This window comes from Chiloscyllium punctatum, chromosome 17 (assembly GCF_047496795.1).
Source record: "Chiloscyllium punctatum isolate Juve2018m chromosome 17, sChiPun1.3, whole genome shotgun sequence".
Taxonomy (NCBI): Eukaryota; Metazoa; Chordata; class Chondrichthyes; order Orectolobiformes; family Hemiscylliidae; genus Chiloscyllium; species Chiloscyllium punctatum.
Window position 1 is genome coordinate 1,114,440 of NC_092755.1, and position 24,529 is coordinate 1,138,968.

General features: G+C 46.7%; 1 long non-coding RNA gene across 2 annotated transcripts in view; it reads right to left on the reverse strand.

Annotated features, from left to right (window-relative positions):
• The window catches only part of LOC140487719 (uncharacterized), a 76,652-nt gene that overhangs the window by 7,198 nt on the left and 44,925 nt on the right, over nt 1–24,529 (reverse strand). For both annotated transcript variants that reach the window (XR_011962887.1, XR_011962888.1), the window contains exons 4-5: nt 22,744–22,869; nt 20,215–20,365 (exon numbers count right to left, since the gene is read on the reverse strand). This is a non-coding gene — a long non-coding RNA (uncharacterized lncRNA). The remainder of the gene's footprint in view (nt 1–20,214; nt 20,366–22,743; nt 22,870–24,529) is intronic.

The window sequence follows — 24,529 nt, forward strand, 5'->3', positions numbered from 1 at the left end:
CCGCTTGCGGTGCATTCCGCCCACCCACCACTCTCGGATTAAAGAACCTACCTCTGGCATCTCCTGTAAACCTTCCTCCAATCACTTTAAAGTTATGCCCCTTGTTGATAGCCAATTCTACCCTGGGAAAAGGCTCTGGTTATCCACTCTATGTCTCTCAACATCTTGTACATCTCTGTCAAGTCACCTCTCATCCTTCTTCGCTCCAGTGAGAAAAGCCCTAGCTCTCTCAACCTTTCTTCCTAAGACATGTCCTCCAGTCCTGGCAGCATCCTGGTAGATATGCTCCACACACTCTCTGAGACTTCCACAGGTGAGTGCGAGCAGCAGCGGAGGAAAGACGAACCCGAAAGACTGCAGGTAAGGTAAGGCAGTTTTTTAAAAAAATTATTTACCGATCGCGGGCAGCGTTGTTTTCTCTTTCACAGAAGGATTGGGAGCAGCGGAGGAAGTGACGAGGACCAGCGGGGCAGCCGGGATGGAAAGTAGTGAGTACATATATCAGCAAGGCATTTAAAAAGAATAGGGAGGGAGAAAGGAAGAGGGGGTGTAGCACTTCTAATCGGAGAGCGTATCACTGCTACAGAAGTTACCATTGTCGATGAAGATCTGCCTACTGAGTCAGTATGGGTGGAAATTAGGAACAGCAAGGGAGCAGTCACCTCGTTAAGGGTTTACTACAGGCCCCCAATAGCAGCAGGGAGATGGAAGAAAGCATAGGTCGGCAGATTTTGGAAAAGTGTGGATGTGGTAGGGTTGTAGTAATGGATGACTTTAACTTTCCCAATGTTGATTGGTACCTCCTTCGAGCAGAAGATTTGAATGGAGCTGTTTTTGTAAGGTATGTTCAGGAGGGTTTCCTAACTCAGTACGTTGACAGGCCGACGAGAGAGGCCATTCTAGACTTGGTGCTCGGAAACGAGCCGGGGCACTATCAGATCTTGTGGTGGGAGAGCATTTTGGTGACAGTGAGCACAACTGCCTCACATTCTACATAGCTATGGAGAAGGAGAAGATTAGGCAAAATGGGAGGATATTTAATTGGGGAAGAGGAAAGAATGATGCAATTAGTCATGAGTTAGGAAGGATGGACTGGGAGTAATTGTTCCATGGTAAAGGCACTATAGACATGTAGAGACTGTTTAAGGAACAGTTGTTACAAGTGATGAATAAACATGTTCCTCTGAGACAGGCAAGACGGGGTAAGAAAAAGGAACCTTGGATGATGAGACCGATGGAGCTTCTCGTCACAAGGAAGAAGGTACCTTACATAAGGTGGAGGAAGCTAGGGTCAAGCTCAGCTCTAGAGGATTACACGCAGGCGATGAAGGAGCTCAAAAATGGTCTGAGGAGAGCCAGGAGTGGGCACGAGAAAGGCTTGGCAGAACGGATGAGGGAGAACACAAAGAGATTTTACACTTATGTTGGGAATAAGAGAATGGTCAAAGAAAGAATAGGACCGATCAGGGTTATCATAGGGAACATGTCTGTAAAGTCTGAGGTGGTAGGGGAGGCTTTAAATGATTTTTTTGCTTCTGTCTTTATGAAAGAAACAAACCTTGTAATGAATGAAACATTTGAAGAGCAGGTATGCATGCTTGAATGGATAGAGATTGAGGAAGCTGATGTGCTGAAACTTTTGTCGAACATTAAGATTGACAAGTCGCCATGCCCGGACCAGATTTGCCCTCGGCTGCTTTGCGAAGCGAGAAATGTGATTGTTTCACCACTTGCGAAGATCTTTGCATTCTTGCTCTCCACTGGAGTCATACCTGAGGACTGGAGAGAGGCAAATGTAATTCCTCTCTTCGCGAAAGGAAATAGGGAAATTCCCGGCAATTACAGACCAGTACATCTCACGTCTGTCGTCATCAAGGTGTTGGAAAGGATTCTGAGGGATAGGATTTATTACCAGCTGGAAGAGCATGGCTTGATTAAATGCAGTCAACACGGCTTTGAGAGGGGTAGGTCATGCCTCAAAAACCTTATCGAGTTCTTTGAGGATGTAACTATAAAAGTTGATGAGGGTCGAGCTGTGGATGTGGCGTATATGGACTTCAGCAAGGCATTTGATAAGGTTCCCCATGGTAGGCTCATTCAGAAGGTCAGGAGGAATGGGATACAGGGGAACGTAGCTGTCTGGATACAGAACTGGCTGGCCAACAGAAGACAGCGAGTGGTCGTAGAAGGGGACAAAAAAGGGAATAGGGATAACCCCGGGAATTACAGGCCAGTTAGTCTTACTTCAGTGGTGAGTGGTGTTCCACAGGGCTTTGTCCTTTGACTTCTACTGTTTGTAATTTTTATTAATGATTTGGATGAGGGGATTGATGGATCGGTCAGCAAGTTTGCAGACGATACAAAGATTGGAGGTGTCATTTACGGTATAGAGGGCTGTTGTAGGCTGCAGCTCGACGTTGACAGGATGCAGAGATGGGCTGAGAGGTGGCAGATGGATTTCAACCTGGATAAATGCGAGGTGATGCATTTTGGAAGGTCAAATATGAAAGCTGAGTAAAGGATTAAAGATAGGAATCTTGGCAGTGTGAGGGAACAGAGGGATCTTGGTGTGCAGGTACATAGATCCCTTAAAATGGCCACCCAAGTGGACAGGGTTGTAAAGAAAGCATATGGTGTTTTGGCTTTCATTAACAGGGCGATTGAGTTTAAGAGCCGTGAGATCTTGTTGTAGCTTTATAAAACTTAGGTTAGACTGCACTTGGTATACAGCGTCCAGTTCTGGTCGCTGTAATATAGGAAAGATGTGGAGAAACAGATTGGGAAACAGATTTTGGAAAGGTGCAGAAGCCACAGGGTCGTAGTCATGGGCGACTTCAACTTCCCAAATATTGATTGGAAGCTCTTTAGATCAAGTAGATTGGATGGGGCGGTGTTTGTGCAGTGTGTCCAGGAAGCTTTTCTAACGCAGTATGTAGATTGTCCAACCAGAGGGGAGGCCATATTGGATTTGGTACTCGGTAACGAACCGGGACAAGTGGTGGGCTTGTTAGTGGGTGAACATTTTGGTGATGGCGACCACAATTCTGTGACTTTCACCTTGGTTATGGAGAGAGATAGGTGCACACAACAAGGAAGTTTTTACAATTGGGGGAAGGGAAATTACGATGCTGTAAGACAGGATTTGAGGAGCATACGTTGGGAGCATAGGCTGTCAGGGAAGGATGTGGTGGAAATGTGGGACTTTTTCAAGGAGCAGATACGACGTGTCCTTGATATGTATGTACCGATCAGGCAGGAAAGAAATGGTCATGTGAGGGAGCCTTGGTTGACGAGGGAGGTTGAATGTCTAGTAAAGAGGAAGAAGGAGGCTTACATAAGGTTGAGGAAACAAGGTTCAGACAGAGCAGTGGAGGGATACAGGATAGCCAGAAGGGACCTGAAGAAAGGGATTAGGAGAGCTAAGAGACGGCATGAAAAATCCCTGGCGGATAGGATCAAGGATAACCCCAAGGCATTCTATGCGTATGTGAGAAACCTGAGAATGACGAGAACGAGGGTAGGTCCGATCAAGGACAGTGGTGGGAGACTGTGTATTGAGTCGGAAGAGATAGGAGAGGTCTTGAACAAGTACTTCTCTTCAGTATTTACGAACGAGAGGGACTGTATTGTTGAAGAGGAGAGTGTGAAACGGACTGATAAGCTAGAAGAGATATCTGTTAGGAAGGAAGATGTGTTGGACATTTTGAACAACTTGAGGATAGACAAGTCCCCCGGGCCTGACGGGATATATCCTAGGATTATGTGGGAAGCAAGAGAGGAAATTGCAGTACCGTTGGCAATGATCTTCTCGTCTTCACTGGCAACGGGGGTGGTACCAGGGGACTGGAGAGTAGCGAATGTTGTGCCCCTGTTCAAAAAAGGGAATAGGGATAACCCCGGGAATTACAGGCCAGTTAGTCTTACTTCTGTGGTAGGCAAAGTAATGGAAAGGGTATGAGGGATAGGATTTACGAGTATCTGGAACGGCACTGCTTGATTAGGGACAGCCAGCACGGATTTGTGAAGGGTAGGTCTTGCCTTACAAGTCTTATTGAATTCTTCGAGGAGGTGACCAAGCATGTGGATGAGGGTAGAGCAGTGGATGTAGTGTACATGGATTTTAGTAAGGCATTTGATAAGGTTCCCCATGGTAGGCTTATGCGGAAAGTCAGGAGGCATGGGATAGAGGGAAATTTGGCCAATTGGATAGAAAACTGGCTAACCGGTCGAAGTCAGAGAGTGGTAGTAGATGGTAAATATTCAGCATGGAGTCCAGTTACAAGTGGAGTTCCGCAGGGATCAGTTCTGGGTCCTCTGCTGTTTGTAATTTTTATTAATGACTTAGATGAGGTAGTCGAAGGGTGGGTCAGTAAATTTGCAGATGATACAAAGATAGGTGGAGTTGTGGACAGTGAGGAGGGCTGTTGTCAGCTGCAGAGGGACTTAGATATGATGCAGAGCTGGGCTGAGGAGTGGCAGATGGAGTTCAACCCTGCCAAGTGTGAAGTTGTCCATTTTGGAAGAACAAATAAGAATGCGGAATACAGGGTTAATGGTAGGGTTCTTGGTCAGGTGGAGGAACAGAGGGATCTTGGGGTCTATGTACATAGATCTTTGAAGGTTGCCACTCAGGTGGATAGAGTTTGTAAGAAGGCCTATGGAGTATTATCGTTCATTAGCAGAGGGATTGAATTCAAGAGTCGTGAGGTGATGTTGCAGCTGTACAGGACTTTGGTTAGGCCACATTTGGAGTACTGTGTGCAGTTCTGGTCGCCTCACTTTAGGAAAGATGTGGAAGCTTTGGAGAGGGTGCAGAGAAGATTTACCAGGATGTTGCCTGGAATGGAGAGTAGGTCGTACGAGGATAGGTTGAGAGTTCTCGGCCTTTTCTCGTTGGAACGGCGAAGGATGAGGGGTGACTTGATAGAGGTTTATAAGATGATCAGAGGAATAGATAGAGTAGACAGTCAGAAACTTTTTCCCCGGGTACAACAGAGTGTTACAAGGGGACATAAATTTAAGGTGAAGGGTGGAAGGTATAGGGGAGATGTCAGGGGTGGGTTCTTCACCCAGAGAGTGGTGGGGGCATGGAATGCGCTGCCCGTGGGAGTGGTAGAGTCAGATTCATTGGCGACCTTTAAGCGGCATTTGGATAGGTACATGGATGGGTGCTTAATCTAGGATAGAAGTTCGGCACAACATCGTGGGCCGAAGGGCCTGTTCTGTGCTGTATTGTTCTATGTTCTATGTTCTAAAGATGTGGATGCTTTGGAGATGGTTCAGAGGAGATTTACCAGGATGCTGCCTGGAATGGAGGACTTATCTTATGAAGAGAGGTTGACTGAGCTCGGACTTTTTTCATTGGAGAAGAAGAGGGGACCTAATTGAGGTATACAAGATAATGAGAAGCATAGATAGAGTCGATAGCCAGAGACTATTTCCCAGGGCAGAAATGGCTAACACGAGGGGTCATAATTTTAAGCTGGTTGGAGGAAAGTATAGAGGGGATGTCAGAGGCGGGTTCTTTACACAGAGTTGTGAGAGCATGGAATGCAAGGCTAGAGATGTTACAGGAAAAGGAAAGCGAGGCTGGAGATGGCCGAGAGATAGCGTGGCCTGTGCATGCTAGAACAGGTTAGTGAGATATTTTTAAATTCAATCACAGGATATAGGGAGAAGTGTAGCAGCTGGAAGGTATAGAGATAGGGAAGAATGCAGAGGCTGGCAGAATTTGCAGTCATAGATGGGTCTGGAGTATGAGACAAAAATTGTGGAGGTATGGAGGGATACTGAGACACAGATGGATGTAGCGGCTGGAGAAGATGACAAGGAAAGATACAGATATCCAAGTAGATAGTTTAAAAATGGAATTGAGCAATGTCTTAATAGAGAAAATATTATTGAAATCTTTGGAATAGAGAAGGCACTGGGAGGAACAGAAGGAGTGAGACCTTGGATTGTCCAATCACGAGAGAAATAGAGTCAGTGTCATACAGCACAGGACAGGCCCTTCGGTTGACAGCGACACAAATAAAAAGCCCTGCAGACCCTGAAAACCCCTCCTTCCTAATGTCTTGGGGAAAGGGCTAGATTTGGGAGAGGTGTCCTGTAGACTGCTCCAACAACAATGTGATATAACAAAACCAGACGGTGTCAGATCAAACACTGACATGGAAACCTCCTGCTGACTCTCCTCCCTCAGCCTCACGGTGTCAGATCAAACACTGACACAGAAACCTCCTGCTGACTCCCCTCCCTCAGCCTCACGGTGACAGATCAAACACTGACACAGAAACCTCCTGCTGACTCCCCTCCCTCAGCCTCACGGTGTCAGATCAAACACTGACACAGAAACCTCCTGCTGACTCCCCTCCCTCAGCCTCACGGTGTCAGATCAAACACTGACACAGAAACCACCTGCTGACCCCCCCCCTCCCTCAGCCTCACGGTGTCAGATCAAACACTGACACAGAAACCTCCTGCTGACCCCCCTCCCTCAGCCTCACGGGGTCTGATCAAACACTGACACAGAAACCTCCTGCTGACCCCCCCCTCCCTCAGCCTACGGTGTCAGATCAAACACTGACACAGAAACCTCCTGCTGACCCCGCCCTCAGCCTCACGGTGTCAGATCAAACACTGACACAGAAACCTCCTGCTGACCCCCCCCTCCCTCAGCCTCACGGTGTCAGATCAAACACTGACACAGAAACCTCCTGCTGACCCCCCCCCCCCCCCTCAGCCTCATGGTGTCAGATCAAACACTGACACGGAAACCACCTGCTGACTCCCCTCCCTCAGCCTCACGGTGTCAGATCAAACACTGACACAGAAACCTCCTGCTGACACCCCTCCCTCAGCCTCACGGTGTCAGATCAAACACTGACACAGAAACCTCCTGCTGACTCCCCTCCCTCAGCCTCACGGTGTCAGATCAAACACTGACACGGAAACCTCCTGCTGACCCCCCTCCCTCAGCCTCACGGTGTCAGATCAAACACTGACACAGAAACCTCCTGCTGACCCCCCTCCCTCAGCCTCACGGTGTCAGATCAAACACTGACACGGAAACCTCCTGCTGACTCCCCTCCCTCAGCCTCACGGTGTCAGATCAAACACTGACACAGAAACCTCCTGCTGACCCCCCCCCCCCCTCAGCCTCACGGTGTCAGATCAAACACTGACACGGAAACTTCCTGCTGACTCCCCTCCCTCAGCCTCACGGTATCAGATCAAACACTGACACAGAAACCTCCTGCTGAACCCCCCCTCCCTCAGCCTCACGGTGTCAGATCAAACACTGACACAGAAACCTCCTGCTGACTCCCCTCCCTCAGCCTCACGGTGTCAGATCAAACACTGACACAGAAACCTCCTGCTGACCCCCCTCCCTCAGCCTCACGGTGTCTGATCAAACACTGACACAGAAACCTCCTGCTGACCCACCCCCTCCCTCAGCCTCACGGTGTCAGATCAAACACTGACACAGAAACCTCCTGCTGACCCCCCCCCCTCCCTCAGCCTCACGGTGTCAGATCAAACACTGACACAGAAACCTCCTGCTGACTCCCCCCCCCCTCAGCCTCACGGTGTCAGATCAAACACTGACACAGAAACCTCCTGCTGACCCCCCCTCCTCCCTCAGCCTCACGGTGTCAGATCAAACACTGACACAGAAACCTCCTGCTGACCCCACCCCCTCCCTCAGCCTCACGGTGTCAGATCAAACACTGACACAGAAACCTCCTGCTGACCCCCCCCTCCCTCAGCCTCACGGTGTCAGACCAAACACTGACACGGAAACGTCCTGCTGACCCCCCTCCCTCAGCCTCACGCTGTCAGATCAAACACTGACACAGAAACCTCCTGCTGACTCCCCTCCCTCAGCCTCACGGTGTCAGATCAAACACTGACACAGAAACCTCCTGCTGACTCCCCTCCCTCAGCCTCACGGTGTCTGATCAAACACTGACACAGAAACCTCCTGCTGACCCCCCCCCTCCCTCAGCCTCACGGTGTCAGATCAAACACTGACACAGAAACCTCCTGCTGACCCCCCCCCTCCCTCAGCCTCACGGTGTCAGATCAAACACTGACACAGAAACCTCCTGCTGACCCCCCCCTCCCTCAGCCTCACGGTGTCAGACCAAACACTGACACGGAAACGTCCTGCTGACCCCCCTCCCTCAGCCTCACGCTGTCAGATCAAACACTGACACAGAAACCTCCTGCTGACCCCCCCCCTCCCTCAGCCTCACGATGTCAGACCAAACACTGACACAGAAACCTCCTTCTGACTCCCCTCCCTCAGCTGATGGATCAGTGTCCCTCCACATTGAACAACATGCGGAGGACGCACTGAGAGGGTGACAGAGCTGGAGAATGTATACTGGGTGGGCCATTTCAAACCCCACCAAGAGGGGATCAGCAGCAGCACTGCTGATCGAGATGGTCGTGTCCAAAAGGACACAGCTTCGAGACTGAGTCTGCACCGGGGCAGGGGGGGAACGACGGAGAGAGAGAAACACACTTGACCTCATCTTCACCAACCTACTGCTGCAGACACATTGATGATGACCCATACTGGGAACAGTGACTACCACACACAGTATTCCGGAGACAAGGTCACACATACATGTACGCACATGTGAGAGATACTAGAGATACTAACTATCACCATGCTAAACGGGACAGATTTCGAATAGGTCTAGAATGCAGCACTGGCCTATGTGAGGTGATTCGAGTCATTACCAACAGCAGCAGAATTGTATTCCAGAACAATTTCCACTGTCACTACCTGGCATATGCTCCACTTTACCCTGCCCATCAGGCCAGGGAATAAACCCTTGTTCAATGGAGAATACAGGAGGGTCTGCCAAGAGCAGCACCAGCTACACCTCACAATGAGGTGACTTCACCAATCAAGACCACTTACTGACCAAATAGCATAAACAGCCAGTGACAGACAGATCTAACCAACAAATCAGATCTAATCTCTGTAATCCTGTCACATGCAATCAGGGTGAATTGTGTGGTCAATCAAACAACTCACTGGAAGAAGAGGATCCACAAATATCATCTTCCTCAGTGATGGAAGAGGCCAGCACAACAATAGAAAAGGTAAGGCTGAAACATTCACAACAATGTTCAGACGGAAGTATCGATGGGATGATCTATTTTAGTCTCCTCCAGATGGCAGTCGTCAGCTAATTCAATTCATTTTTGTTTGGTATCTCCAAATGGCTGGATGCATGGGATAATGCAAAAGCTGTGGGCCCTGAGAACATTCCATTCAAGCTGTTCCTGCAGGGATATTGCACTGGGACCTACCTGACAATGTGGGAAACTATCCGGGCGGGTCCTGTACACACACAGACAAAACATCAGACAATCAATGACTGCGCCATTGCTCTAATCCATATCACTAATAAAGTGTTGCAATGTTATTGGAATCTACAGTGGATCAAGTAGCACTTCCTCAGCACCACCCTGCTCACTGAAACTCAGTTTAGTCTCTGCCAGGGCAACTCATCCCTTGGGCACATTGAAGCCTCGGTTTAATGGTGTACAACAAGAAAACACATAGCTGAATTCTACAGGTGAGGCGACAGTGACTGCATTTTTGACATTATCATAACTGCATTTGTCCAAGTGTCCAGGCTTAACGGCAAAACTAGAGCAAATAAGTCTCGTCTGCCCTGGCTGAAGTTATACCTGGCACAAATGATGTTGGTTGGGGTTGGTGGAGAGCAGCCATCTCAGCTCCAGGACAGCTCTGCAGCAGTTCCCTAGGGGTGGGGTTTCTGGGTCAGCCTGTAGATCAGAAATGGAAAGGTAAGGCACCAGACTCCTCCAGGATGATCGGGCTGCTCTCTCGTTAGACAGAGACGACTGGTGGTAGTTTAACTGGACAGTCATCATGCCTCAAGTAAGGGTGAGGTTGAGTAGGACAGTCCTTTAGTCACCCCCGTCAGTGCAGGAATTGAACCCACACTGTTGGCATTAATATCTAGCCGTCCAACTGATTGAGCTAACCAACTTCTCACTCAGCTCCTTGGGAAGATAATGTAATATTATCTCATTCAGATATGTTGTTAAACACCTCTGGAGCAGGCGAAACGAGAAGCAAACTTCCTAATCAGAGAGAGGGACAGTATCAGTGAGTTATAAGAGTGATCTCTGCCCTAGGCCCGATCATAAATGACCATCCCGACAGTGTAAACACACAAGTGGGGATGTTTGCCATTGATGTTTGCCAATGTTCAATGCCATTCGCGATTTACTCAGATACTGAAGCAGTCCTTATCGAAATGCAGCAACACCTGGAAATAGGCATATGTGTGCTTAAAAGTGACAAGTACCATTTCCATTACAAATATGCCAGACAACGATTTCCTCTAACAATAGAAAGTTGAACCGTATGCTCTAACGTCCAATGCCACCACCATCACTGAACACCCAACTAGCAATATCCTGGGGATTAACGTTAACCTGAACTGGACTGAGCATATGATTCCATTACCCATTCCTGTAAAGGGCTTATGCTAAAACATCGACTCTCCTGTACCTCAGATGTGGCCTGACCTGTTATGCTTTACCAGTGCCACACTTTGACGTATGTAAATTAATTGACGACAAGAATATGTCAGGGGCAAGGAATCCTGCAGAAATAACTCACTTCATGATCTCTAAAAGCCTGTCCCCCATCGATAAGACACATGTTGAATATGGGTGTTATGAAATATCCCCCATTTCCTTGGGTGAGTGCAGCTTCACCCTTCATCCACTGATAATCAGTCGTAGCAACACCTGCCATCTACACGGTGCTCTGCAGAAATTTACCAAGGCTCCTTACAACGTATTTCTGAAGCCCGACCATCGAGAAGGATAAGGGGAGCTGATACATGGGACCCCCACCATGTTCGCGTTCTGTTCCAAGCCATCCACCATTATGATTGGGAAGTATATTGCTGTTCCTTCAGTGTCACTGTTTCAAGGTCCCTCCCGAATGGTATTGGAAGTCTAACTACAACACATGGACTCCAGTGGGTCAGTGTGGCAGCTCACCACCACCTTCTCAAGGGCAACAAGAGACGGACAATAAATACTGGCCCACTCATATTCTATGAATAAATTAAAATGAAAAATATTGTCCAAACATGCCCAATGCTGGACACTATGCTTTGGGTTTTGTGAGCTCAGGCTGGTTGGGTTCAGTCTGTAACTTGTTTGTTGTGAACAGCTGAAGGGTTAATCTGTCAGTCTCTCAGAGGCATGGTCTACATACCGAGCATCACACAGACATTGACATTCACACCCAACATCACCGAGCTCTGCGATAGACATAAGCAATTCAAAATGTATTCATATCTGACTAACATGTTTAAACACACAGTGAAATTGTTACCACAAAAATGATTATGATTGAATATTACCAGGGAGAAAGTGAGCACTGCAGATGCTGAAGATCAGAGTAAAAAAATGTGGTTCTGAAAAAGCACAGCCGTTCAGGCAGCATCTGAGGAGCAGGAGAGTCGACTATTAGTTCACAACATTAATACGAAGGAAAATAATTGCATATTTTCAGTTATTGTACTTAATAATAATGTGGTCTTGGGTGTGGGAATGATATTCATCATTTCAATGTTCCTTACTGTGAGTTGGGCACTGTTTTCATCATATTGTTGTTATAAAAGTGAACAGAATAAATGGGTGGATTTTATGCATATTGGACAATCGAAAAGCTGGTATTATGTAAGGATGCTGGAGCTTCAGTAAAGAGACTTTGCTGTTAATGATTAGAACAATGTTGTAAACATTTACACAGAGATTTCCAGCTCAAGTCACACATAAGGAAGTTGGGCTGGGATGATGCTGGCCATCAATGGAGCTGCACAAATCTGTTTGGATACAAACATTGTGGGGCTAACATACACTGGATATGGTTTATGAGGGATTCAATGTAAGCTGCCATGTGCTGCGGGAGACCATCACCTTTATAACACCGTCATTCAGGATCGGGTCCAAGGTGCAGAATTACAGAGTTTAGGGACACACCAGAAGAAATATACTTGCAAGACATGGCTGTTTACAGGTCATTGTTATAAATATTGAACTGCATCTGGACCAGCGCCACGTGCGAGTCCATTGAACAGTCTGTCCCACACACATCTCCCTGTTGTTCAGGTATGTCTCAACAGTTTATTGTGAGGGATTGTGTGAGTAACTGCCCAGCTCCAGTTTGGAAGCACTCTGGACAGATTTTGGAGATGGTCAGTGTTTTGGAGGTCATGGTGAGGGCCAGTAACACTGTGTCTGAATTCAGGCTTTTCCTCAAAGTCATTTCCAACAGCTTTGCTGCCTGCAAGATGGTGTGTTCACTGATCTGAACATGAATCGGCTGTTTACTACAGTCACTGAATTGTGTAATAGTTAGGTGTGCGCTCTGGTATTTCAATTATTGTTCACTCCAATTGTTTTCAACAGAAAATTATTGATGTTTGGTTTATTCTAAAATATGTAAGAAATAAAGTGATATTAACTCTTCACGATACAAAATGTAAAATTGACCTGCTGCATATTTCCCTCAGACTAATCAAGCAACAATCAATATTGTCTTTCAAGCAGGATTCTGTGAACAGGACTATGTCCCATGCAACATCACCATCCTCTCTGGGAGGTTCTGTCCCACTGAAAGGACACAGCCAGGCAGAAGAGGGCAGGTCCTTGGCATATAGGGCAGCATGGTGGCTCAGTGGTTAGCACCGCTGCCTTACAGCACCAGGGATCCAGGTTCGATTCCAGCCTTGGGCAACTGCCTGTGTGGAGTTTACACATTCACCCAGTGTCTGTGTGGGTTTCCTCCCACAGTCCAAATATGTGCAGCTCAGGTGAATCGCCCAGGTGGGCTGCTCTCTGGAGGGTTAGTGAGGACTGGTTGGGCTGAAGGGTCTGTTACCACACTGTAGGGGATCTATTCTAATCATAGTGTTCAGCATTGATGCTGGATCCTGTGACTGCTCTGCAGCAGGTTTTGCGGGAATCAACAAAAGGGAAACCTATAATCGACCACATTGTCACCTTTCTGCCTGCTGCAGATACACCTCTTCATTTCATATATCTGTAAGAATGGTCACTACACAGTCCTTATAAGGAGCAAGGTCCATCTTCACATTTTGCAGACCCTCAACACAATGATATGTCCTGAATGGTACTGACTTTAAACAGGTTAAGCAACGAATGATGATGCATCCATGAGGTACAATGGCTCATCGGCGGCAGCAGCAGCATCATATTCTGTACAACTCATACAGTCTGCAACTTCTTGGACCGTCATACCTCCCAAAGTACAGTAACCATCGCGGCCCGACATACCTCCCAGTCTACGGGTACCATCAACAGCGGCATGGTGGCTCAGTGTTTAGCACTGCTCCCTCACAGTGCCAAGGCCCTCGGTTCGATTCTGGCCTTGGGTAACTAACTGTGTGGAGTGTGCACATTCCCCCCATGTCTGCAGGGTTTCCTACTACAGTCCAAAGATGTGCAGGTCAGCTGAATTGGCCACATTAAATTGCCAAGTGTTTTAGTCATAGGGAAATGGGTGTGGGTGGGTTACTGTCCGGAGGGTTGATGTGGACTGGTTTGGCCGAAGGACCTGTTTCCACACTGTAAGGAATCTAATCTACTCTCCAGGGTTCAAGTCAGGAATATGATGGAATAATCAATTGTCTGAATGAGTGCAGCTCCAACAGAACTCTAGTATGGACTTACTAGCAACAGGCAACACAGTTGCATGGCAAAGATCATGTCTCACAAACTTGATTGAATGTTTCGAGGAAGTGACAAAATTGATTGATGAGGGGATGGGGCTGAATGTTGGACATTTGGACCTTAGCAAGGCCTTTGATGTGGTTCCTTATGGCAGGCTCATGCAGAAGGTGAAGTGAAATGGAATCAGCGGTCAGTTAGTAAGATGGATAGAGAACTGCTTGGTCATAGAAGACAGAGTAGGGGTGGAACAGTGTTTTTGTGACCGGAGATCTGTAAATAGATTGGCGGAGTTGCAGATTGTGAAGATGATTGCCAGAGAATACAGCAGGATATAGGTCAGCTGCAGACTTGGAAAGAGAAAACACAGATGTAACTTTATCTGGACAATTGTGATGTGCGTTTTAGAAGGTCTAATGCAGCAGAGAAGTATAAAATGGATGGAAAAATACTGATTGCATCAACATCCGAAGGGATCAAGGTGTACAGCTCCATAATTCCCTGAAAGTGGTAACACGGGTGGATAGGGTGATCAAGAAGACTGACGGCAAACTTGCAGACAGGCATCGGAGCATGCAGTATGAAAATTAGCAGGTCATATTGCAGCTGTAGAGAAACTTAGTTTGGGCATATTTAGAATATTGTGTACAGTACTGGTTTCCACACCAGCAGAACGATGTGGAAGTGTTGGAGAGGGTATGGAAAAGGTTTACCAGGATGTTGTCTGGTTTGGAGGGTATTAGCCAGAAGGAGATATTGAACACACATGGTTTGTGTGCACCTGGGCATCATTGGCTATGGGGCTCCCTGATAGATATTTACAAAATTATCAGAGACATAGATAGAAATACAGTTAGTGGCTTCATCCCAGAGTAGAAATATCAATTACTCAGGACTGTAGGTTTTAGGTAAAAGGGAGAAAGTTCAGGAGATGTGATCGGTAAGCTTCTTTTCTTTTGCTGTTCCAGACAGAATGTGAAAGTGCCTGGGATGCACTGATAGAGGGGAAGAAGCCAATATAGCAAGGTTTAAGAGGGATCTTGGCACAAATATGAGTACGTAGGGAACAGAATGACATAGACAATGTCAGAGCAAAAACTTTTGTTTTAACTTTTGAAAGGCATCATGTGTCAGTGTGGGCTTGCTGGGCTGAAGGGCCTGTTCCTGGACTAGACTGTTCTTTAAGACAAGATTTGATAGCGAGAGTGGCGCGATGCTCACTGAATGATTACTGATGATCAACAGCCACATTATTGTGGATCCCCCCCCCACCAACTTGCAGCTTCATATCCTCCCCCACTGTGGGGAAACTCAATATTGAGAATTTGACATGAAAGTCAGACCTGGTACCTGGTGACTCCATCTCGCCGCACGTTTCTGCAGACTTCTGTCCTGGACACCAACGTCTCAGGGGAAACTGCATGAACAGAAGTTGCGTGTACTCCACACCCACCAATGCTGACATCTGACACATGCCAGCTTCACCATGCATTCCCAGCACATCTGCGACCCACTGACAGTACTCTTCTGTACTTCAATGCTGCAGCTCAGGGTGCACTGACAACTCTCATTGCAATGCTGCTACAAGGACACTGTGCTCAGGGACACACACCCAGCTCATGGCCTGTCCCTCTGGGTTGCTCACTCCGTGTTTGTACACATTCACTTTGAGCTAACTTGAATGCTCACAGAATTATTGCGTTGTCTTACCCTGTCTTTAGCAGTGTTTCCCCTCAGCCAGAGCTACCAGGCTCACCCTCCTGCTGTATTGTCTTGGTGTTTAGCACAGACACAAACCCAGGAAGCTTGATATCATTGTCCACAGTCAGTCACGGTGGCCAGCACAGTGAGTCAAGGGGAGGCTCAGATCCCAGTTAGCGAGCTTGGACATGGTCAGTCATGGTGCCCAGCACAGTGAGGCAGGGGGAGTCTCAGATCCCAGTCTGGGAGCTTGGACACGGTCAGTCACGGTGCCCAGCACAGTGAGTCAGGGGGAGTCTCAGACCCCAGTCTGGGAGCTTGGACACGGTCAGTCACGGTGCCCAGCACAGTGAGACAGGGGGAGTCTCAGATCCCAGTCTGGGAGCTTAGACACGGTCAGTCACGGTGCCCAGCACAGTGAATCAGGGGGAGTCTCAGATCCCAGTCCTGGAGCTTGGACACAGTCAGTCACGGTGCACAGCACAGTGAGTCAGGGGGAGTCTCAGATCCCAGTCAGCGAGCTTGGACACGGTCAGTCAGCCTCTCGTGGTTGTTAGGGTCAGGATCCTTCCCCAGTTTGGGTCGAGGAGCAGAATGTTGGGAGCCCCCTATCCCTCTTGGCTGTTTCTCCTCTCGTGTGGGGTGGTTCCTTCTGAAATATGACAATTACCAAGCGGTATTAAGGGACGTAGAATTGTTTGTTACAGCTGGTACAGACCGAGAGAAGGTGCTGCATTCAGTGAGAGTGGGAGAACATGAGCCTTTGTGGGAGGTGGGTGCAGTAACAGAGAGACAGTGAGGGCGAGCTCACAAAGTGCAGATGGTGGTAATTACCATGGTGGAGTGGAGAAGGTCACTGACCTCCTTCCAACACTGCTGGACATTCAGTCCTGCCAGTCCTAGAGGAAGATAATGTCCCTCTCGTGCACCATGCCATCCACCAGAACCTCAGCGACTTGGTCTCAAAGTGAAGCCCCAGTTTTACCCCCAATGCCATGTCTTTGGCAGTTTCGAATTGACAATCTAAGAGTGTAATGACTTTTTTAACTAATGGCACCTGGTACAGGAAGGCCGGCGCATTTTGGGATATCCAGGCAGTGAGCAGTTGTTATGACGAAGAGGAAAATCATCGTGTTCGTATCAGTTGAGAAGATAACCACGTGTGCAGGGAGGATAGTTAAAGAGGCAGATTGGGGATGGTGTCATGAGAAAATGCACTTCACCTTGTGGAGAGAAACCCTCCATAAAACCTGACTAAAATGAGACTTGACCAAATCATAAGATGGGTTAGGCCTCTGTTTGTCTGAATCAAAGTAGGGATGCAGTGTGAAAGATTGGGAACAACAAACTTGGAGCGGAGAATTACAAAGGAGATTCAAATCCTTAAAAAGGGGTAACGCAACGTTCCAGACTGTTAAAAGGAGCTGGGGAAAATCCCTGCCTTATAGTTACCTACATTATCCAATCCTCTTTGGATGCAGGGATGGTGCTGGAGACCTGGAGAATGACTAATACCGCAACTTTGTTTAATATAGAGCAAGGGACTGACTGAATAGGTTGCAACTAGAATTCTGAGACAATGGGATAAACGGTCACTGAGGAAGTCCCAGGGACTCCAGGACAGTCTGTCTGGATTTATGCAAGGAAGATCGTGTGTAATTAATCTGACTGTATTGGTCTGAGGCAGTAACTTGTTACTGCATGTGACTTATTTGGATTTGACGAGAGATCCAATGGCAGATTGTCTAAAAACAGAAACTATGGGGTACAGGTGAACGGAGCAAACAACCCAGAGAAGTGCAAGGCAAGGCATTTGGGGACATCAACAATAGAGAGGAATGGACAATAAATGAGAGCATAGTCTGTGTGGGCAGATAAATGAAGATAGCTGGAAACATCTATAATCTCGTTAATGTAGCAAATGGCATCATTTCCTCTATCAGCCAAAGGGCAGAATTTCAAAGCAGGAAACTTATGCTGGAAATGCATAAATAATGAGTTCAGTCACAGCTTGGGGACTGTGTACAGTGCTGGTCACCCCATCACATGGAAGGATGGAATTGGACTGGAGAGAGTACAGAGGAGATTCTTCACCCTGTGAAAGTGGAAGTGCAGTTCTGAGGAAAGATATGAATGGAGGATACTGAGAGGAGATTTGATTGGGGTGCACATGCTGTCAGGGGCCTGGGTACAGAGGGAAATAACATCTTGTTCCTGTTGGTATCTTGCTTTACCAGTGGTGAATATTTAATATAATTGGCTGAAATATCCGAAAAGTGGTGAGGAAAGTTGTTATTTCACCAAGAATATGGTCGGGATCTGGGAGGCACACATGGAAGCGGAGTAGAGGCAGAACCTCACAAACCATTTTAAAAAGGTGCCGGGATCTGCAGCTGAAGTCCAATAGTATCCGGGGAGTCAGAACTCGCATTTAAAAGACAACATTACCTCTTGTGCAATGCAGACAGTGGACAGATTGATCTTGTCTATCCTGCTATTTTCTGAAGTTTTCAAAGGTTACCAATATCTGATAGAATCAATACGCAGAGATGAGGGTGAGGGCAGGGAGGAGCAGTGTGTGAATTGATTAGCATCACAATATTACTGATCCCATCCTTTTTACACAATGCTACTTCACTGTGTTGGCCTATTTACCATTCCTGTAGAAATGGGGAAAACCTTTAATTATCCAGTTCCCAGTCATGGTCACACTGCAACCCCATCTCCAGCTACATCTGAGCTGGTTCACACTGTTTAAAGCTAATATTTCACTGGCCTTGTTGAAAAGTTCCCAGCTTCATTCTTGCCCCATTGAAGACTGCTCTCAGTCAACTAATATTTCTCACTCTCAATTATTGCATAGCATTCTCTATCATCATCCTGAACGTTACAATAAAATGATCGCTGCCCCCCAAAACGTTCCCCTACTTACACTGGATCCACTTGCCCCACTTCTTCCCCAAGGATCAGGTCCAACAGTACATACTCTCTTGGGCTGGACACATACTCCTGCAGTGAGCTCTCCTCCATGTAATCCAGGAACACTCACCCCTCAGGAGGCTGCATCACCAGTAACCCAGTCAATATCTGAGTAATTAAGTTTCTCATTATAACTAATCTGTAATACTGTCATCGCTCTCAAATGCGCCTGCATATTTATTCTCTCCATCATTTCTTTTGTTGCTGGCTGACAGACTTTACCTCACAGTGTAATTGTACACTTTTTGTTCTGTAGCTCCAGCCAAATTCATTCTGTCCTTGGACGGATCCTCTTTCTCTTGGACTCCTTAACTAACACTAATCTAAATCAATACTTCTACCTTAATACTTTCCCTTCCCTTCTATCATTTTGGAATATTTTATACCCAGCAATATTTAACATCCCGTCCTGCCATTCCTTGAGCCAGTTCTCGGTGATCAATCCATCAGATTTCCACACACCAAACTGCTTCTGTAACTCCGAACACTCCCAGTATTCAGGTCCATTTCAGAGTACCTCAGATTAAGGCTTTCTTTCTCACTCCATCTTCCACTGTTAACCGTGTTGTTGTAAATTATTGCCAATTGTATCTCCCATTATTTTGAAAATCCTGGTAGTCTCCTTTACTATTTCTTTTTAGATCCTAAGCACACACCAAGTTATTTTCAATCCCTCCCAAAAAAAACCCGTAAGAAATTCAGTCCCAGCTCTGTCACGTTAGCCCATCCAGCTTGTACAGTTGCTGACTTCCCGAGAACCAGTTCCAATGTCCCAGGAATCTGAAGCCCTTCCTGCTGCACCATTGTTTCAGTCACACTCTCATCTACCAAAAACTCTTGAGTCCTGTTCTCACTTGGACACGGCCCTGGGAGTATTCCAGGGATTGCTGCATTTGCAGACCGGCTTACTAACCATCCACCTAGCTCCCTAAATTCTGACTCCCAGACCACTTCACCCTTCCTACCCAGGTCATTCCTACAAACATGGGCATGATCTTTGACTGCTGACTGTCCCCCAGACGAATGTTCTGCAGATACAGTGACATTCTTAACCCCACTATCCTGGAATCACATGCAGGCTGACACCTTCTTCACTTTCCTGACTCCCCTGTGACTATTGCTCCTCCTTCCTTCTCCCTCCCCTCCTGTACAGTCAGGCTGCTTGTGGTGCCACAGACAATGGCTCTGACTGCCCTCCCTTGAGCAGCCTACGCCTTCATCAGCTTCCAAACTGGGAAATTGAATTGGGAGGGAAACACCAGGATATGCTTGTATTCCCTGACTGTTTCTCTCTGATTGCCTAGTCCCCCAGACCCTTCCTTCTTCCAGGCCGTCATGTTTGCAGGGTGATCTGCTCTGTGTGTGTGCTTTCCACTTAATCTCAGCATCACAGATGTCCCATTGTGTCTCGAGTCACTGTCTGAGCTCCATGACCCAGTGTCTATCTAGGACATGAGCAGGGGCTATGACTTCCCAATTAACAGAACACATTTTCCATCTGACAAACATATCCTAAAATGTATTTTGTCTCGAGTTACTTAATTAATTACTTAGAATGAAGTTAACATCCAGGAAATAACAATATGTTTAAATCCCTTATTCAACTGTGGCTTACTGAGGGTAATTTATTATATTGGCTCACAATTTTACTTCTCCCTCTTATTTTTGTGTTCAACCCTTATTTCAGAAATTGAAAAAAAATTGCTAACTTAGAGCAATTAACTGACAGTCGCTAATAACAGCGAATTTATCAGCCAATGAACTTACAGCATTTTCTGTGACGGCTCTTGCACTTGTTTCAAACTCAGTGCAGGCAGGTCCCAGCAGCAGGAAGTTATCTCTGTGACTCCCAGGTACGTGTAATCCTCCAGCTCCCACTCCACTCTGCTCCTTCACAGGGTCACTGTCCCATCTCGTTCTGTGTCAGCAACAAACATGGAAGCAGTAGATTTTATCCATCCATCAAATGCATCAAATCCCTTTGTGATTAGTTGGGGGTCAAGCACTAAACCATTTATTCCCACTTAGTTTTCTGTTAAAGAATTCCCAATCCATGCCAGTACATTCCCTCCAATCCCACATTTGCCAATTTTGCTTATCCACATCTTCAGTGGGATCTTGTTGAAAGGTTTCTGAAAATCCCGACAAACCATTCCTCCCTTTTATCTACTCTGCTTATTCACAGCCAGATAGGAAAACAAATCCAGCTGGGTTTGTGAAATAAAAGTTCAGTTTCAGAACAACATGCTTGGCACGGGTAGAGGATTGGCTGATTAGCAAAAGACAGAGTAGGTATAAAGGGGTCGTTTTCACGATGGGAACTGGTGACGAGGGGAACTCCGCAGAGGTCATGGTTGGGACCACGCTGTACATGTTATACATTAACAGTCTGGACAAAGGATGTGAGTGGGTACAAGAACTAGTTTTACAAGAAAGAGTCCAGGATGAAATGTTCGTCATATGAGAAGCTGGTGAAGTCTCGGAGTCTGTACTTGATGAATTTTCAGAGGTGGCGGTGGCAGGATCTCATTCAAACTTACAGAATACTGAGGGGCCTAGATGGAGTGGATGGGGGTGGGGAGATGTTTTCACTGCTGGAGAGACCAGGGCTCAAGAGCACGGCTTCAGAGTGAAGGAACAACCCTTTAGAATGGAGATCTGGAAGAATGTAGTCAGCCAGAGGGTGATGAATCTGTGGAACGGTTCCTATCGTAGGGAGGATTATAGATGAGGGTGGCATTTACTAGATAGGGTACAAGAGCTGGAGAAGGTTATGGAGATGATTAGATGGATGGAGATACTAGAGGAGCTTACATTGACAGGGTGGGTGATAGTGACGGGAGACTGTTACACAGATAGTGAGTCTTGCAGGAACTGGATTGGGAGAGTCACAGGCATTGGATTGGGTTCTACAGATCGGGAGTAATGCAGGAACCTGTTGGATTACACAGATAGGGAGGATTGTGGGGTCTCCACATGTTGAGAGGTTTTCAGGAAGAGGTTACACCGATAAGGAGGGATGTTGGAGCTGTCGTAGTTTACAGAGATTGGGAGGTTTGGAGCTGTTTAATTGTTAGAGGGATATTTTTAGGGTCATTAATATAGAACACTGATGGAGAGTTTAGATTTTATTAGATTCCCTACAATATGGAAATGGCACTTTGGCCCAACACGTCCACACCAACTCTCCAAAGAGTAATCCAGCCAGACCCACTTCCCTCTCAATGATGCACCTAACGCTCGGTCAGTTTAGAATGGCCAATTTATCTGACCTGCACATCTTTGGACTGTGGGAGGAAACCCATGAAGACACGGAGACAATGTGCCAACTCCATACAGATAGTCACCCGAGGCTGGAATTGAACCTGTGTCTCTTGGCGCTGTGAAGCAGCAGTGCTCACCACTGAACCATCCCAAACTGCAGAGCTACACAAAGAGAGAGCATTTGAGGGGCAGGGAGGAGCACACTGAGATGGGAAGTGTTGTTGCAGCTGGAAAAGGGTCTGGAGGTGTTTACACAGATAAGGAGTCCGGTTGGGATGGGAGATGGTTACAGAGGTCATGTGGTGCTATAGGCCAGGAGGCAGGAATGTGATCTGGCCTGCAGAAGGTTACAGTGATATCATGTTCTCTTGGGGCTTGGGGAAAGTACACAGGTGAGTATTTTTGTCCAGGCTGGAGGATTTCACAGAGACAGGGTGGACTGTAGTTATTGTGGAAAACTACAGAAATAGAAATTATTGTACTGAGGGCAGGATGACTTTACTGAGATTGGGCACGTTACCGAGTTTGGAGCAAATTATATATAGGGAGCCTCGTCAGCATTGGAGTAGGTTTCAAATAAACAGCAGGATTATGGGAGGGGTGGAGGTGACAGAAATTGGAACTTTTCATGAATTACAAGCATTCAAGACACTGGCACAGATGCATTGGACTGAAAGGTATGTGTCCTTGCTGTATGACTCTATCACACGACAAGAGACAGTGTGAGTGGGGGAATATAGAAAAGAAAGACCCCAGGTTTTAATACCACTTCCTTAAGGGAGGCCTGCTTTCCCCTCTGTTGTCCCGATCCTCACTAAGACAGCACAGGCCTGGATTAATAACGGTCAACATCCTATATTGACATAGGAAGGCTCAGTACAGCAGTGTTGAAAGTAAACAAGAGAGTGTGGATTGAGTCTGGGCCCATCACGCTCTGTATTCACCATTCAACACTATATCTGTGTCATGTCTTCCGGACTAAACTTCAATCCCTTAAATTCGCTCTGATGTGTTCACTGTGAGTGATCTTACCTTGCTGCAGGATTTATTGAAGAAACCAGATCTCCCCGCCCCAGGCTGACCAATCGTGTTCAATGAGATGATGAATGACACACCCAGCAATTGGGAGGTTTATTGAGTCAGGAACATCCTGAGTACCTGCAGGAGACAGAAAAATAGACAGAATGGGAAATTAGACTGATGCAGTGAGGGTTGCACAGGGAGAATGGCGCCGAGTACCACAGAGATCTGGAATATCCCAGTCTCTATCCCTGGCCTGTGCTGCTGTGTCTCTCTGGAGTGGAGAGTTCTGTTGGCTCAGGATCTGGAGTAACTGCAAAAGCTGCAGTCACTGGCAGCAATTAGACTCTCACAGTGACAGATACCACATGGAGTGAGACTGTGTGATAGCATCAAATTGCAGGAAGGTATCAGGATCAAACCATGGTCAAGAAGAAGGGTTTTGATTCATGGTGCACTGGGATCAGTACTTAGGGATGAGGGAGCTATCAGTGGGACAGGCGATGGCCTAGTGTTACTCTCACTAGAGTGTTCGTCCAGAATTTAATGACAGTGGCAGGGATACCCATCTGAATGCTCAATATCCTTTCAGGAACGAAATCTGCGATAGGCAGCTGGTCTGACCTACACATGACTCCAGACCCAGAGCAATGGGGTTGACTCTAAACTGCCTTCTCTAATAGTCTCACAAGGCACTCGGCTCAATGGCAGCTCGAGGGTGGGCATGAAATGCTGGCCAGCCAGAGACAGCAACATCCCATGGAGTGAATTAAAACAACCCTGTTGGGATCAGTGTCCTGGCAAATTATGTCAGTGGGTTTATGGACAGGGCTTTAATTGACAGAGAAGATGCAGGGACAGGGTTCAGGTGAAAGGAGCTTTCCAAATCCAAAGAGAAAAGGGGACACATTGGAACAGCATGGGAATGTGGCTGAAGACAAGCAGAAAGGAACAGGAAGGGACAGAGTTTAACTAAAACTGTACATCAGTGAATTAGGCTGTGACAGGACATTCTGGGAAAAAGTCAATTACAATGTTCTTTTTTTGGAATGGACAAAGTATCTGCAATAAGGTAATAGACTTGTGACACAGAGATAAATAAGATTTAGTCACCAGGAAGATGTGGTTAGAGGAGAAGCAAAAGGTGGAACATAAATATTCAATTGTACCCATCCTTGAGGGGTCTCAGGGAGTGCAGGATGGATAACCCTGACAGTAATGGGGAACAAAGGCATTACAGAGAAAGCATTTGGCATCTGATGATGCATCTGAATCAGCCTGAATGCAGATTATGAGTAACACGTGTCAAAAACAGTTTTGAGGCTGCCTGACAGCATTTCATTGCTCAACACTGTTACACTTTCTAATGAATTCCTGTCTAATGCAAAGGCAATGTGATCATTTTGGGAGACTTCAATCTTTGTCAAAAATGATATTCTCCGAACTCCTCTTCAAGTGTTTGTGTCAGTGTTTCTTTGAATAACACATTGTGTAAATGGCCAGGGACGTGACTATCTCAGATCGACCGTTGGGTGTAGAAGCTGAGTGAACGAATAATGTCACACTGAGATATCCTCTGGGAAATTGTAGTGTAGTGGAATTCTGTGAGATGATAGATTTTTAAAGTGACTAAAAAGCACACCCTACAATCACAACCAAAGCCATTTACATGTGTTTGAGAGGAGAATTGACCAAGGTAAACAGGGAAATCAGTGAAGCGTGTGGCTGGAAATGGACAGTGGAAAACATTTAGTCATAGAGATGTACAGCACAGAAACAGACTCTTCAGTCCATCTCA